Consider the following 14,883-nt stretch of genomic DNA (forward strand, 5'->3'; position numbering starts at 1 on the left):
TCTCCATATACCTTTCCCTCTTTTACTTTGTTTCTGAAGATTTCCCCCAGTATGTCATCTGATTCGCCATAAGTGCAATAAAGTGTTATTATTTAGAAAAAATTATCAAAATGGCGATCCTTTTCTTATTTATGTGAAGTAGCTATTCTAAGGCACTATTTAATTCTATTTCTTTATGAATAATACTCTATATCCATCAACTCTTACAAGGTAAGCACATAAAGGGTCTATCCCAGTCTGATCCATCCATAGAAAATCACCTTGTAAAGCAATGTGTGATATGTGATCAGCTATTCGGTTGGCTTCACGCAGAATATGTGACACCTTGAATAGATTTGCTATCCTTCTCCATTGCCATAGGTCCTATAAAAAAGAAAAATATGCATTTAAATAGGTTTCTGGACTATTTATCCAACTTATCATTGTTTTTGAGTCTCCTTCTAGCCACACTTGATTGGCATGTTGATCTTGTATAGCTACTTTAACCCCTAACCATGCAGCAGTTAACTTAGCCATAGATACATTAGTGTGACGTAATTGCTTGCCACCAGCCTGAATCATTTCTTCTCGAAAGTTTCGAATAACATAAGCAGCTGCAGCCTTATCTCCCACTAAAAAGGCATCAAAGTTGACCTTTAAAACTCCCACAGAAGAAGGCAATCAAAAAACATGTATGAGTTCTATACACCAGCCATTATGCTGTGAAGAGTTGCCCTAGTGCCGCCACAGAGTTTAATTAGGTTGCATTTCAAGAAAGTTAGAATCTATGATAAATAATAATATATTTCGCATAATGTGATTTGTGTTAAAATTTATCTGTTTAAAGATTCTCTCATTTCTAGCATTTCAAAGCAACCAGGTAGTATATGCCAAGGTTGCTTTCTGATTGTTCTCTACCAAAGCTGTGGCTAAATATTGAACCATAACTGGCAAAGAAATCGAAAAGAAGGTCAATCAACACATATCTGCTAGTTGCTGCCAGCACATTTTGGCAAAGTGACATTCCATGATTGGATGAGAGCAATTAATCCTCTATTTGATCCTTACACAAATCATAAAAAATATTATCATATGAGATAATATGACAGTGAGCTAGACGTGCTTTTGTTGGAAGTCTATTCTACACCAGATGCCACCAAAAAGTTTTTACTCTTGGGAGAACTTTTAATTTTCATATCTACAAAAAACTATTTGAATTTTGATCTCTTTTCAAAGAAAGGGAATGAAATAATTTGATATCTGCCAGAGAGACTCTTTTTTTCTTGTTTTTTTTCCATACCAGTTGGTCTTCCCAATTTTCCTGTGGCAAAGAAATCAAACAGACACTATCCATAAGTTGGGGAGCAAAATAAATATTCAACATGGTGATGTCCCACATACTCATAGGTGTTATAAAGTACCTAACATGCATATCTAAAGATATTTGATCAACATTAAGATAAATAGGCCATAATCTCAATGGAATTGGTGTCCAAGGATCTTCGTAAACTTTAATTGTCATATCATTGCCAATCATCCACTTAATATGCAATTGGACATGAACACCCATGGTGCAAATATTTTTTCAAATAACTGAATAATTTCTGGGTCTTTTATATATTATCCAATAATTATTAAATTTATATTTAACTTTAACTACTTGTGCCCATAAGGAATCGTTTCTAATCAATAATTGAGCAGCAATTTTTTCAAGACAATATAACTGAGTGTTCATCGGAGAAGAGAAGCCCCAACCTCCCTCGGCTTTAGTTGAACAAATCTTTTCTCACGCAATCGGATGAAATGCATATCGGTTTGCATCATGCCCCCACAAAAAAGTCCTAAACCCCCTTTCCATTTGATAGAGAATATGCATTGGAACTCATACCGAAGATAAAGTATAGAGGAGAATGGATAGCAGAACCGATTGAATTAAAGTAAGTCAGCCAGCTAGAAAAAGCAGACGTCATTTTTACGATGCAATTTTCGAATAAATCTTCTTCAGCATTGGCTGAAAATCCCTTGCCTTCAGCAAGGTGCCTGACAAAGGAATCCCAAAATACTACCAATTAGTTGTCTTTTCATTAATTTGTAATATATTACAAATTTAAGATTTAACATTCAAATTTATTATTTTACTAAAAAAAATATAAGATTTGCTATTATTTATCTTTCATCCCGAATGGTTGCAAAAGCATCTAGTATTACATTCAAATAGCATCTCTCATCGTTGCTCGAGCTACTAAAAGACAATCACCAGCATAAAATATATGTGAGACTTGAGGGCCATCTTTTGGTTGGTAGACCCTAAGCAACTTTGCTGGACAGCACCATGTAAAAATATCAAAAGAATCTCATTACATAAAATAAATAAGGTGAGAGAGGACATCCTTGCTTTAAGCCTGTGGATATTGAAAAAGGTTCAGTAGATGATCCATTTATGAGAAGCACAAACTTTGAGTTTAACACACAAGCATTTATTCGAGGATAAATTTATTAGAAAAATCAAAATGATGTAATACCTGAATTTAGAATGACCATCTGACCCGATTATATATTTTTTTCATATCAACTTTTAATAGCATCAAGGCTTGAGATGTTGGCACCATATGTACCGAGTGTATTATTTCCTATGCTAACAAAATGTTATCAGTTATAGCTCTCTCCGAAACAAACGCACCTTGCTCAGGAGAGATGAGTGAGAGAAGAACAGGCTTCAATCAATTAACAAAAATTTTTGCAATAATTTTATACATAGTATTACACAAACTAATAGGTCTATAATCATTTGAAATTTGAGGATTTATCTTTTAGGAATCAAAACAATATGAGTTTTAGTCCTATCCTTAGGAATCATATTTTTATTAAATATATAAAGGATAGCTTCAATTATCTCTCTTTTAATAATGGGCAAGCACTTTTGAAAAAATGAAGCAAAAAATCCATCTGGCCCTAGAGCTTTGTCGGGATGAATCGACATAATTGCTTGTTAGATTTTATTCTCAGTGATATCTTGAGTGAGCCTCTGATAGTTTTTAATTGATAAAATATTATGCATCAAAGGATAATCAAGTTGCTGGTCTTCCTATATATCCATCCATCATCATTGAAAATGATTAAGCAAAGTGTTTACAATAGTCACTAAATCAATGATCATTGTACCTTGGTCAGTGGTGATAGTATTTATGCGGTTATATCGTCTGTGCATCAAAGTCGAGTGATGAAAATATCTAGTATTCAAATCATCTTCATTCAACTAAAGCATCCGCGACTTCTATCTCCACATGATCTCAATCCGACGAAGAGTATTATGATAATGACAGAGAAGGTCTAGCAATTGAGAATGCTCAGATGTTGATAAGCCTCCTTATTGGGCCTCTATAACCTGCAAATCATGAATTTGATTATAAAACGTTCGCTCCATGCTATTAAGATTTTCTATGCAATATTTCTATTTATGGATGGCCCGTCGAACCTTCGAAAGCAAAAAGGATACATGATTTGGAGGGAGTTGATTATAAAAACCAGTCCACACATGCCAGATAACAATTTAGAAAACCCGTATAGGTCATCCAGTTTTTCTCAAATCTAAATAGCTTAGGACTTTTTGCAACAGAAAGAGCAACATGTATAAGTAGAGGGCAATGATCTGATGCATACCTTATGAGATAAGTTACAGATGACTCGGGATATCTTGACAGTCAGTTAGGAGATGCAAATACTCTATCGATCCACTCCCAAACCCGAGCTTATCCCTGACGATTATTGCACCATGTGTAAGTGGGATCTTGAAAACTAAGATCCATAAGACCCGAGTTCTGGATAAAAGCTCTAAATTCACGAATATCACGATTAATATTAAAAACTCCCCTTCCCTCTTATTTTGATCAGTTAAGATGCAATTAAAATTCCCAGCAAGTAATAAAGGGTAACCCAAACTTAACACATCTAGAATTTGAGTCCATAAAATACGACGTTGAAAAACAGAAGTACTAGCATACACAATTTCCAAAATCCATGAAGGAAATTTCGAAATAGTAACAAACCAAAAAACCACTTGATCATGCATAAAAAAAATCTGGCTCATAGATTTCTTCCAACCTATAAAAATACCGTCCAATAGACCAATAGCCGGAACCATGTATATATATCCCATAAAAGCCCAAAAAACTTCTGAATATGAGTAAAAGCATTTACATCTAATCTAGTTTCCAAAAAATACATACTATCAGATTTATGTTGATGCATTAAAATCTTAGCATAATTAACAAAAGAGGGCTTTGCAGCCCCATGATAGTTCCACACAAGTATCTTCATGTAGGGGGTAAAGATATTGGAGGTTGTGTCCTTAGAACAACTTCCATTACTCTTGGATCTATCCTTTCCTCACCTTGCTGTATTGGAATATTAACTAATGAAGTTTTATCCCTGTTTGTATCAGTCACTGCTTGAGTCTTAGCAACTATTGCTTCATGACACGTGTTTGATTCCTGTTGCATCCCTACCTCTTCTTGCGTGGAGGATTTTGAAGATTGAGCCTTCGTCACCATAGGTTTTCATACCTAATTATTAGCTTCTGAGTTTGTACTTTGTTTGTTTCCCATGACCATTTTGGAGCATGGGGGAGATGAAGATTTTAGATCGGTAGGCTTTTTAGATGGAGATCTTTTTCGCTTGATCTCTGTTCCATCACTTTGATTTCCATGCATACTAAATATCATAATCTCATCATTGTTAGTGTTAGTTTCCATAACAATATCCTTTGTCATATTCATCAATGGGCTAAATCTAGATTGTGATTTAATTCCTGAGGAAGGCACCATTGGGCTAGATTGAGAGTTCATTTTGATAGGGTTCTTTGGTTGTGCCCAAGTAGAAGAAGTTTGCTTATCAATCGAAGTTGATTTTGAAACACCCTTATGTTGAGATTTTAGAAGTTAAGTAATTAGAATCCTGATCGCTCGGATCCATGGACCAAAAAGCATTGCTTTTGATCCATTTGTTCTCAACCAATCACAGTTTTCCACCTCAACTCCAATCCGACCACAATTATAGCATATTTCAAGAAGCTCCTTATACACAAACTGCTGCCATAGAGTTTCATCCTGGATCTGCACTTTAGTCCCCGGATATATAGGTTTTGTCATATTCAAGAGAATGCATACTCTCGCAAAACCCATGCGGGAAGATTAAACAGTCCAGTTATCTAAGAAAAGAGGAGTGCCAGCCTAAACAGTAATTTTCAGTATCTTTCTCGATTCCCACAGTTCCAATGGGAAGTCTGGCATTCTAAGTCATACTCTAGCCTTTGTAACCATATCTTTCACAAGGCAAAACTTTGGCCGCCAAGGCTGAAGAGCCAATAGTTGGCCGGCCAGTGACCAAGGCTCTTTTTTCAATATTCTTTTTTTGATTTCTTCTATAGGATATTGGAATAAAAGCAGATCCTTTGATAGAGCTGAGACATGAAAGTCCCCTTGGACATTCCATCTCAGCTTCATTTCTCTTTCTACAAAATCTACTGGAAGCCCTTTATCCAAAAATTATCTACCAAAGCAAGATTCAAACGAGTTGCAGAAGATTTAAATTCGTCATTAGAGAAGGAGACTACCTTCATAAATTATTGCTGGAGAAGTTCCACCTCCGCACCCATCACCCTCGATGTCTCCCATTGAAACTTTCTCTGATTTTGCACAACTGGAGACCAAGTTCCAACCTCTTCAGTGGAACCCCTTCCAACTGTTGTAGAGCCTTCCACATATGTTTGAGCAATTGGTACTCTCCTGTGATGTCCAAAGTCAGAGACAGAACCTGTTAAAGAGCTTACTTGTTGAGATGCTGTAGGTTCCCTCCAGTGATAAAAGGGGGCATACCTTTGTCACCACATTAGACTTGTTGCCAGGAATATCTATGGTCGCATCTATCATCACTTCCTTACCTTTCTGCCTCAGAGAAGGATCGGACGGGGAGGCTATATTTTCACATGATTTCTCTTCCAACAAAGGGCCCGACTGAACCGATTTCTCCAAAGATCCAACCATCAATGAATCTTGGTCCATGAGGACCAGGACTGCACAGATCTGATGTAGAAACCCTAAAGAACTTAAACAGATCTCTAAGAAATAGAAGGAGAAGAATAAAATCTACAAACACTAACCCACCGAATACCTTAGAAGACGTGAGACTTTCTCTTTCTGACTTTCTCTCACTTAGACGGTCTAGTTTTATAAGTTTTCAAAACCATAAATATTTATTGTTGCCAAAATTACTCCACTCAAATGGTGTGCTTCTGCTACTAAGATCATTTTTCTTCATTTTCTCTATCACCTCTGCTAAAGCATTTCTTAGTATTATCTTAATATTGAGCCGATGAAAATTATAGATATGAGCCATTCTCACCAAAAATATATAAAAATATTTATAGTAAAAAGTAATTAAAGTAGCCATATGGATAAATAAATAAAAATTAATTCTCTGAAATTATACAAACCATGAAATCGGTTCATATATTAGAATATGTACATGTCTTCTATCCTCCAGCAACTAAAAGTACCGTAGACATGTAATTACTATTCTATTCAAAGCATCGAATTGTAAGAAACTAAAACTAAAATGCTAAAAAAATCTATCAAATTTGATTATTATTCATATAAGGATCTGTACAGGCATATATTTAATTCCACATAGATTATTCGTTGGAAAGATCTTGGATATTTATATAGCACTAAGGAATCCAAATAATATCTACTGGCTAGCGTTTTTAGATGAGATCATGGATTGTTATAAATAGTAATAGAGTTGACTCGGCCTATAGCCTATATGGATTATGGGATACTGCAACACAAGTTCATTGGGGCAGACCATGGGTCAATTATGTTGTCTGTGAATGGAAGCATGGATTTGGATCTTTAGTTTGGTGAGGACATTGAGGCTTAAACAGAGAAGAGTATGTGAAAATCCATATGGATGTATATTTAGTCTCACATCGATTATTCATTGGAAAGATTTGAGTATTTATATAGAATCAAAAAAATCAAAATAACATTTGTCGGCTAGTTTTTTAGGATTAGATCCTCGGTTGTTATAGATCATAATAAAAGTTAAAATGAAATATCATAAATATCATGTGACGAAGGTAGCATTCCGTAATGCTTGAGGTTTACTTTTTGTTTTTTTATGAATGACTGCACGTAAAAAATAAAAAAATAATAAATTTTTTTATGGGTAATGCAATTTTACCTTTAATTATGAATTTTCATGTTTAGCCAGTCAAGTCAACTGTTTAAAAATTACTCAAACTCAACCAACAAGTCATTGAATAAATTAATTTCAATCTATCCATGTTTATGATTTGAACACATGTAGCCCATTGCCTTTTTTGCCTTGTTCCGATGACCGGCAGTGATGGCGAGTTTCAGGGATAGGAGATTATTAAATAGGGATAAAGGCTAGAGTTTCCTACCCTCCAATCATTTTAGGACTCGGCATCCACTTAGAGTTATCAAGAGTCCAACTTCCTTTGGGAGTCCTTGTTGAGCTCCATCATGCACAAAGGTTGTGCCCAGCCTAGACTAGGTTGCTTTAGGACAAGCTAGCCTAGTTGAGCCAAACCTCACATTGGTGGGTAGAGTTTTTTCTACATGCATCAACAAGCTCAAATGATCTCTCTTTCCAAGATGATAGAGTTTACATAAGCTTAACATCATGAATTTATTGAAGAAAGAATAATGCATCCGATTTATTCAAAAAAGCCACTTCCTTCGTCATAATCCATTAGTATTATTGTTGTGTTAGTGCTGATATTATGAAAACAAGTTTGGATTCAAACTTTTTGATGATAAATTCTGAGGTTCATAACACTAGAGATCAAAGACTATCAACATATTATTTGATTATTGATTTGCAGCTATATGCTGATAAAGACTCTAATTTTATTTGTCTATGCTGATTTTTCTCCGTCGAAGAAAAAAAATTACATACAATGAACACCGAGAAATGGGTAGCAATGCCCTCGCGGCACTCGTGGAATATCTAATTCCAATAAATGTAAGAACAGAACCCAAACCTATGAATGCAGCTACCGTAATTTTTGAATTATTCCAAATAGCACCCATAAGCATTATTCTGGTTTAACAAAAATTACATACAATGAACAGCGACAAATGGGTAGCAATGCTGTCGTGACACTCCTGGAATATCTAATTTCGATAAATATAGGATCTGAACCCAAATCTATGAATGCAGCTGCAGTAATTCTTAAATTATTCCAAATAGCACCCACGAGCATTATTCTGGATTAACACTTTTTTTTTTAAAATTTAAGAGAGAGAGGTGGAGGGACCTGCACCGTAATTATGTGAGTCCTGGTAGTTGCACACCACTCAGGATTCTAACCAAAATATCACGTTGCTAGCCAAAAGAGCGTGACCATCGCACTGGAGCGGTGTGACCGCGCATTTGCGTGCGCGCACATATGTATTTGCGTGCGCGCACATATGTATATATATATATATATAAATAAATTTATCGATTTTAATTTTAATTTTTATGGTTTTGATTCGATAATAGTCGATCAACCGAATGTACAACTCCGACTAATTGATTCCGACTCGACAATAACTGATCGATCGAACACACAATTTTAATGAAACATCGACCGAACTGTCGACTCCGACTCTTCGTCAATCGATTGAACAAATGTCACTGACTTATGGCTGATAACCGACGATATAGCAGAATCATCAACTAATGACCGTGCCTATTACTGACATACAGTCGGCTAATCTGGTCAATATGCCTTAACCATCACAAACGGTTACCGGCTGCATATCACGGCGCTATAATTGAGAAATTAATGACCCACTACGTGATTATGACCCGATGATTTAGCGCCATAAAATACGGAACCACATCCGATGGTTATAAGAACCTCGTCTATAAAAAGAGGTAAGGAAAATAGGGCTGATAAGCCACTTCTGACCAAAACTCTGCTACTCTGAATATTGACATCTACTGTTCACCAACTTTCCTCTCTAACTTAAGCATCGAAGGATCTCCATCGGACACAAATCCGATCAGTGTGGACGTTGTCTTGCAGATGTTTATTCCTGACGACAGGCAATGAGAAGTTGACCGCAACAGATTGGCACGTCAGGTAGGAGAGAGAAACAATATTCACCATGACGAAAACTAGAGCCCAACATTCAACTGCAACTAGATCGGCGAGACACTCTTCCCGTCGGAAAGAGATTCCTCCCCCTCCTCCAGTAGCAGAGTCTAGTTCCACACGTCCTGTGGTTACCACGGATGTCCAGATCGCTGTACTTATGCAGTAGATGACTGTTTTTATGGAGGTGATCAGAAGCCTCCAGTAGTAGCAGACTCAACCACCGTAGCCATCGGCGGAGCAACCAGTGGCGCGATCGGTGCCATCCAAGCACAGCCGCTGTCATCCACGGCGATCACAATCTTCTTCACCAGAGCGACCATCTTGGCTCTCTCATCGGGATGAGCAGCGGCACTCGCGGCACTCTCGACATGCCACCCACCATTCACGGCATCCCTCTCCTTCTCAGTTAGATCGAGCAAGGAAGGAAAAGCGATCGCGAGCACCGTCTGCTTTCCCCTCTAACTCATCGGGAAGTTCCACCCTTGAAGTTTTCCAAAGGCGACTTGATGATTACGAACGTAAATTTTAAGAGATCAATCGCCAACTTGCTCAGCTTCAAATGGAAGGTCGAAAGTCCTCCAACGACTACGACTTCCATACCACCCAGTTGCTTTCTTGGCACATCCTGGACCAACCATCCCATCTCGGTTCAAGATGCTTCAGATGGAGCCATACGATGGATCTACCGATCTGATTGACCACCTTGAGAGCTGCAAGGCTCTCATGATAATTCAGGGGGCTACCGACGTCCTCTTATGCATCGACTTTCCAGCAACTTTTTGGAAAGCCGCTCGAGCTTGGTACTCCGGACTTCAATCGGGAAGCATATATTCTTTCGGACAGTTAGAACATTCTTTTGTGGCTCACTTCAGCATCAGTCGAAGGCTGCCACGCACTTCTGATAGTCTCTTCTCGATTAAACAAGGAGAGACTGAAATATTTCGGAATTTCATTTCTCACTTTAATGCGGCCACGCTGGAGGTCAAAGACTTCAATGAAAACATGACTATCTCGGCCATGAAAAGAGGTCTAAGGAAATCTCGATTTATATATTCTTTGGACAAAACTCTTTCTCGGACTTATGCTAAACTTCTGGAGTGCGTATACAAATACATGCGCCAAATAAAGGAGCTTCTGATCGGTGCCAGACAGAAGGTAAAAGTCAGAAGAAGAAGAAGAAAAGAAAGAAGGAGCTCTGGCCGAATCAAGTCGGCCACCATCCAATAAGCGGGCTTCACCCCGACGACAAAGTCAAGGTCGAGTTACAGTAGGTATGACTCCTATACTTCTCTTTCTGCTCCTCATGCATAGATCCTCATGGAGATCGAAGGAGCGAAACATCTACAACACCCCCCACCGATGAAGGCATTGCCGAGAAATCACTATCGAAAGAAATATTATCGGTTCTATCGTGATCACGGTCACGATATCGAATAATGTATTCAGCTCAGGGATGAGATAGAAGCTCTGATTCGATGAGGCTATCTCGGCAAATATCAGAGAGATCCACCGACTCAACCTCCTGCTGATCGACGACCTCAACTGTAAACTGGAGAGGCTGTAAATAATCAACTAACTGTATGGGTGATCAACATGATCTCCGGATGACTGGACGGGGGGGCAACTTTCGAAGATGAGTCAGCAAAGCGACGATAACTCGACAATGTAATAATTTTTTCGAAAGAAGATGTTTGAAGAATTCAGACTCCTCATGATGATGCTGTTATTGTTTCAGCAACAATAGCAAACTATGATGTAAAAATTTTTTGTAGATAATGAAAGCTCGACTGATGTTTTATTTTATTCGACTTTCTCCCAAATGTGACTGTCGAATGACCGACTCATAAGAGTCTCAACACTATTGGTCGGCTTCACAAAAGATGCTGTCACAGTGGAAGAAAAATTCTCTCTCTTTAACCGCTGGGACCGAACCACAACAGAGCACTATTTTCATAATGTTCACATAGTTTGGATACCTTCGGCTTATAACGTCATACTGAACGACCCAAGCTTAATGCCCTAAGAGCAGTGGTTTTGACATACCATCTGTTAGCCGATTTCCAACAAGACATGGAGTTGGAGAAATGCATGGAGATCAACAACTCGTCCGATGTTGCTTCCTTGTCTCCACTCAAAATAACAAACCTGAAGACTCTTTGCCTGTTGACAAATTGGACCAAAGAGAAAATCAGGAGAGGGGTAAACTGGCTGAACAACTCTTTTCATCCTATTAAAAGAAAAAGATCTCAAGAAAATGATCCGAATCGGATCACAATTGCCCGACTCAAAATGCAACAACTAATAAAATTGCTCAGGGCCAATACTGATATTTTTGCTTGGTCAGCCACCAACATATCTGAAATTTCTCCAGAAATAATAATTCACGACTTAACATCAACCCAAATGTTAAGCCGGTGAGATAGAAGAAATGGCCTTTTGCTCCTGAAAGATAAAAAGTCATTGATGAAGAAGTCGATAAACTCCTTGTAGCAAGCTTCATCAGAGAAGCTACATATCCCGACTGGCTTGCAAATATGGTAATGGTGAGAAAAGCTAATGAAAAGTGGAGGATCTGCATCGACTATACTGATCTGAATGTATCCTGTCTGAAGGATAGCTTTTTTTTGCCAAAGATGACCAATTGGTCGATGCGACTTTCGATCACCGACTTCTAGTTTTATGGATGTTTTGTCGAATATAACCAAATCCGTATGGTACCAGAAGATGAGGAGCATACGACTTTTGTGACCGACAAAGGTATATACTGCTACAAAGTAATGCCTTTCGGTCTAAAAAATACCGACGCTACCTATCAACGGCTTGTCAACAAGATCTTCAAGATGTGAATCGGGCAGAACATGGAAGTATATATGGACGACATGCTGGTGAAGAGTCTCCAAACTTCAGATCATGTTTGGGACCTAAAGGAAGCTTTTAGTACACTCCGACGGCGTCAAATAAATTAAACCCAACCAAATATGCATTTGGAGTAACCTCTGAGAAATTTTTAGATTTCTTGTTTCACAATGAGAGATCGGGGCTAATCCCAAAAAGATTAAAGCCATTATCGATATGAAGCACCTAAGTTCAAAGAAAGAGATACAGCAACTTAATGGAAGGATTACCGTGCTCAGTCGATTTATTTCTAGGTCGGCCAAGAGATGCTTTCATTCTTCAAAACTTTACGGCAAATGAAGGATTTCTTATGGTCAGATGAATGCCGAAATTTTCGAAGACTTAAATAATACTTGACTTCACTTTTGCTTACAAAATCAAGGATCGGAGAAACATTGTATCTCTACTTGGTAATTTCAGCAGAAGCAGTTAGTTCGATGCTCGTCTAAGAGGATGAGAATCGAATTCATCGATCAACCTACTATACCAATAAAGTGTTTCACAATGCCGAAGTTCGATACTCAAGGATAGAAAAAATGATTTACGTCCTGATTATATCAGCACAATGACTTCGTTCGTACTTTCAAGCTCATCAAATTATAGTTTTGACAGATCAGCCACTGAAGACGATCTTACATCGGCCTGATATGTCAGGTCGGATGGCAAAGTGGATAGTAAAGCTTGATGAATTCGACATTCAATATCGCCCATGACCATCCATAAAGGCACAAGTCCTAGCTAATTTTGTTGCCGAATGTATCATATCCGACAATAAGCTAGAAGACACAGATGGCAACATAATAAAAGAGGATACGACCCCAACCCTGATCTAGAATCGATCTGAGTGCTGCACATTGATGGAGCATCTAATGCATAGGGTAGTGGAGCCGGCCTTGTACTCACAAATTTCGAAGGGATAGTCACTGAATATGCCCTTCAGTTTAATTTTAAAGTCTCAAATAATCAAGCCGAATATGAAGTACTTTTGACCGGCTTGAAGATAGCCAAAGAGCTCAAAATCGACAATTTGAAGGTCTTCACCGACTCACAACTGATTGCTGGACAAGTCAAGGGTGAATTTGAAGTTCGAGATCCTATTATGATGAAGTACCTTCAAAAGGTGAAAGATGTTATGGCGAGCTTGAAACACTTCGAGATCTTTCACATCTCCAGAACTGATAATGCTCGGGCTGACATACTTTCATGATTGGCTACTACTGCTTTCAACTCGCTGGATCGAATATTTATCGAATGTCTCGAGCAGCCGAGCATTGACAAAGTCGAGAAAGTATTGTAGTTTACTATCGAACCGAGCTGGATGGATCCGATCATCCAATACCTGACTGGTGGGATCTTTCCTGTGAATTCTCAAAGGCTAAACGACTCTGATGGACAGCCTCTCAATATGTGATGATAAGTGGTCATCTATACAAAAGGTCCTTCTCTCTCCCATTGCTGAAGTGTTTGGGACCTACAGATGCCGACTATGCACTTAGAGAAGTACACGAAGGGATTTGCAAAAATTACTTAGGGCAAGTCTCTAGCTTATAAAGTCCTGCGACAAGGATATTATTGGCCCATCATGAAAAAAGATGCAGCTGAACTCATCCAAAGATGTGAACCATGTCAAAAGTATGTGAATATACAACATCAACCGGTTAGTCAGCTGACATCGATTGTAGCACCATGATCTTTGTACAATGGAGGGTTGATATACTTAGTCCTTTTCCCCAGACAACTAGTCAGAAAAAATTCATAGTGATCGCCATCGACTACTTTACCAAATAGAAAGAAGTCGAACTTCTGACGTAAATCACTGAAAGCAAGATGAAAGATTTCATTCAGAAATTCATCATTTACAGATTTGATTTGCCGCACACTATCATCACCGACAATGATCGACAAGTTGACAATCAAAATTTCAGAAATTTTGTATGAAATTTCATATCATGCACAAACTCACTTCGATCGGCCATCCACAGTCAAATGATGAAGTAGAAGTAACCAACCGGACAATCCTGCATGGGCTGAAAATCCGACTGAATGAAGCCAAAGGCCTCTAGATAAAAGAGCTATATTCGATCTTATGGACGTATCAGACAACTCCCCACATACGGAGAGGAAAATCTCCCTTCAACTTAGCTTATGGAGCAGAAGCAATGATACCACTCGAGATTGGATTGCCATCAACAAGAGTCAAACAATACTATGAACTGAGCAACTCTGAATGTCGGAGAGTCGATCTAGATCTCCTTCCAGAACTCTGACAACAAGCTCAAATTCGGATGGCTGCATATCGACAAAAGATAGTCCGGTATTATAATGCAGGAGTCAAGCCGAAGGTCTTCCGATCAGGAGATTTGGTTTTAAGAAAAGCAGAAGTATCAAAGCCTTTGGATTAAGAAAAATTATCTTCGAACTGAAAAAGACCTTACAGAATATCCGAGACTCTTAGATCGATGCATATCGACTGGAAACTCTCGAAGGGTCGGCAATTCTCCAAACGTGGAATGCTGAAAATTTAAAGATGTATTATCAATAAAGTCATCGATATATACATAATTTGAAATACAATCAGAATTTCAGATTCAAAGTCTTTGACAAGTTTTATCAACTACCGACTGAATGTCGGCTTTCATTTTCAAAGTCAAGTTGTTTCCCGTACTTAGACACAAAGAATCAACTGCTTCAGTGATAATTGTATCTTGATTCTCTTGCAATAACCGACATCGACTACAGGCTTCACTACAAAGATCGAATTGCCGACTATATTTCGATTCTCAATGTCGATTTTTCATTGCAAAAGCTGACTATAGTCGAAAGATTAATATGCCGACTTA

The 14,883-nt window shown here is 38.1% G+C and overlaps 1 long non-coding RNA gene across 2 annotated transcripts; it reads right to left on the reverse strand.

Annotated features, from left to right (window-relative positions):
* Positions 1-62: 62 nt before the first annotated feature.
* On the reverse strand, positions 63-6,156 carry LOC140855453 (uncharacterized). 2 transcript variants are annotated; one of them, XR_012138381.1, is made up of 5 exons: positions 5,853-6,156; positions 5,591-5,762; positions 3,640-3,734; positions 3,142-3,364; positions 72-363 (listed from the first exon to the last, which is right to left on the reverse strand). It is a non-coding gene; the product is annotated as an uncharacterized lncRNA (long non-coding RNA). The 2 variants fall into 2 exon arrangements; XR_012138380.1 differs by having other exon boundaries at positions 63-3,364.
* Positions 6,157-14,883: the final 8,727 nt, after the last annotated feature.

The sequence above is a fragment of the Elaeis guineensis genome, chromosome 2, assembly GCF_000442705.2.
Source record: "Elaeis guineensis isolate ETL-2024a chromosome 2, EG11, whole genome shotgun sequence".
Classification (NCBI taxonomy): domain Eukaryota; kingdom Viridiplantae; phylum Streptophyta; class Magnoliopsida; order Arecales; family Arecaceae; genus Elaeis; species Elaeis guineensis.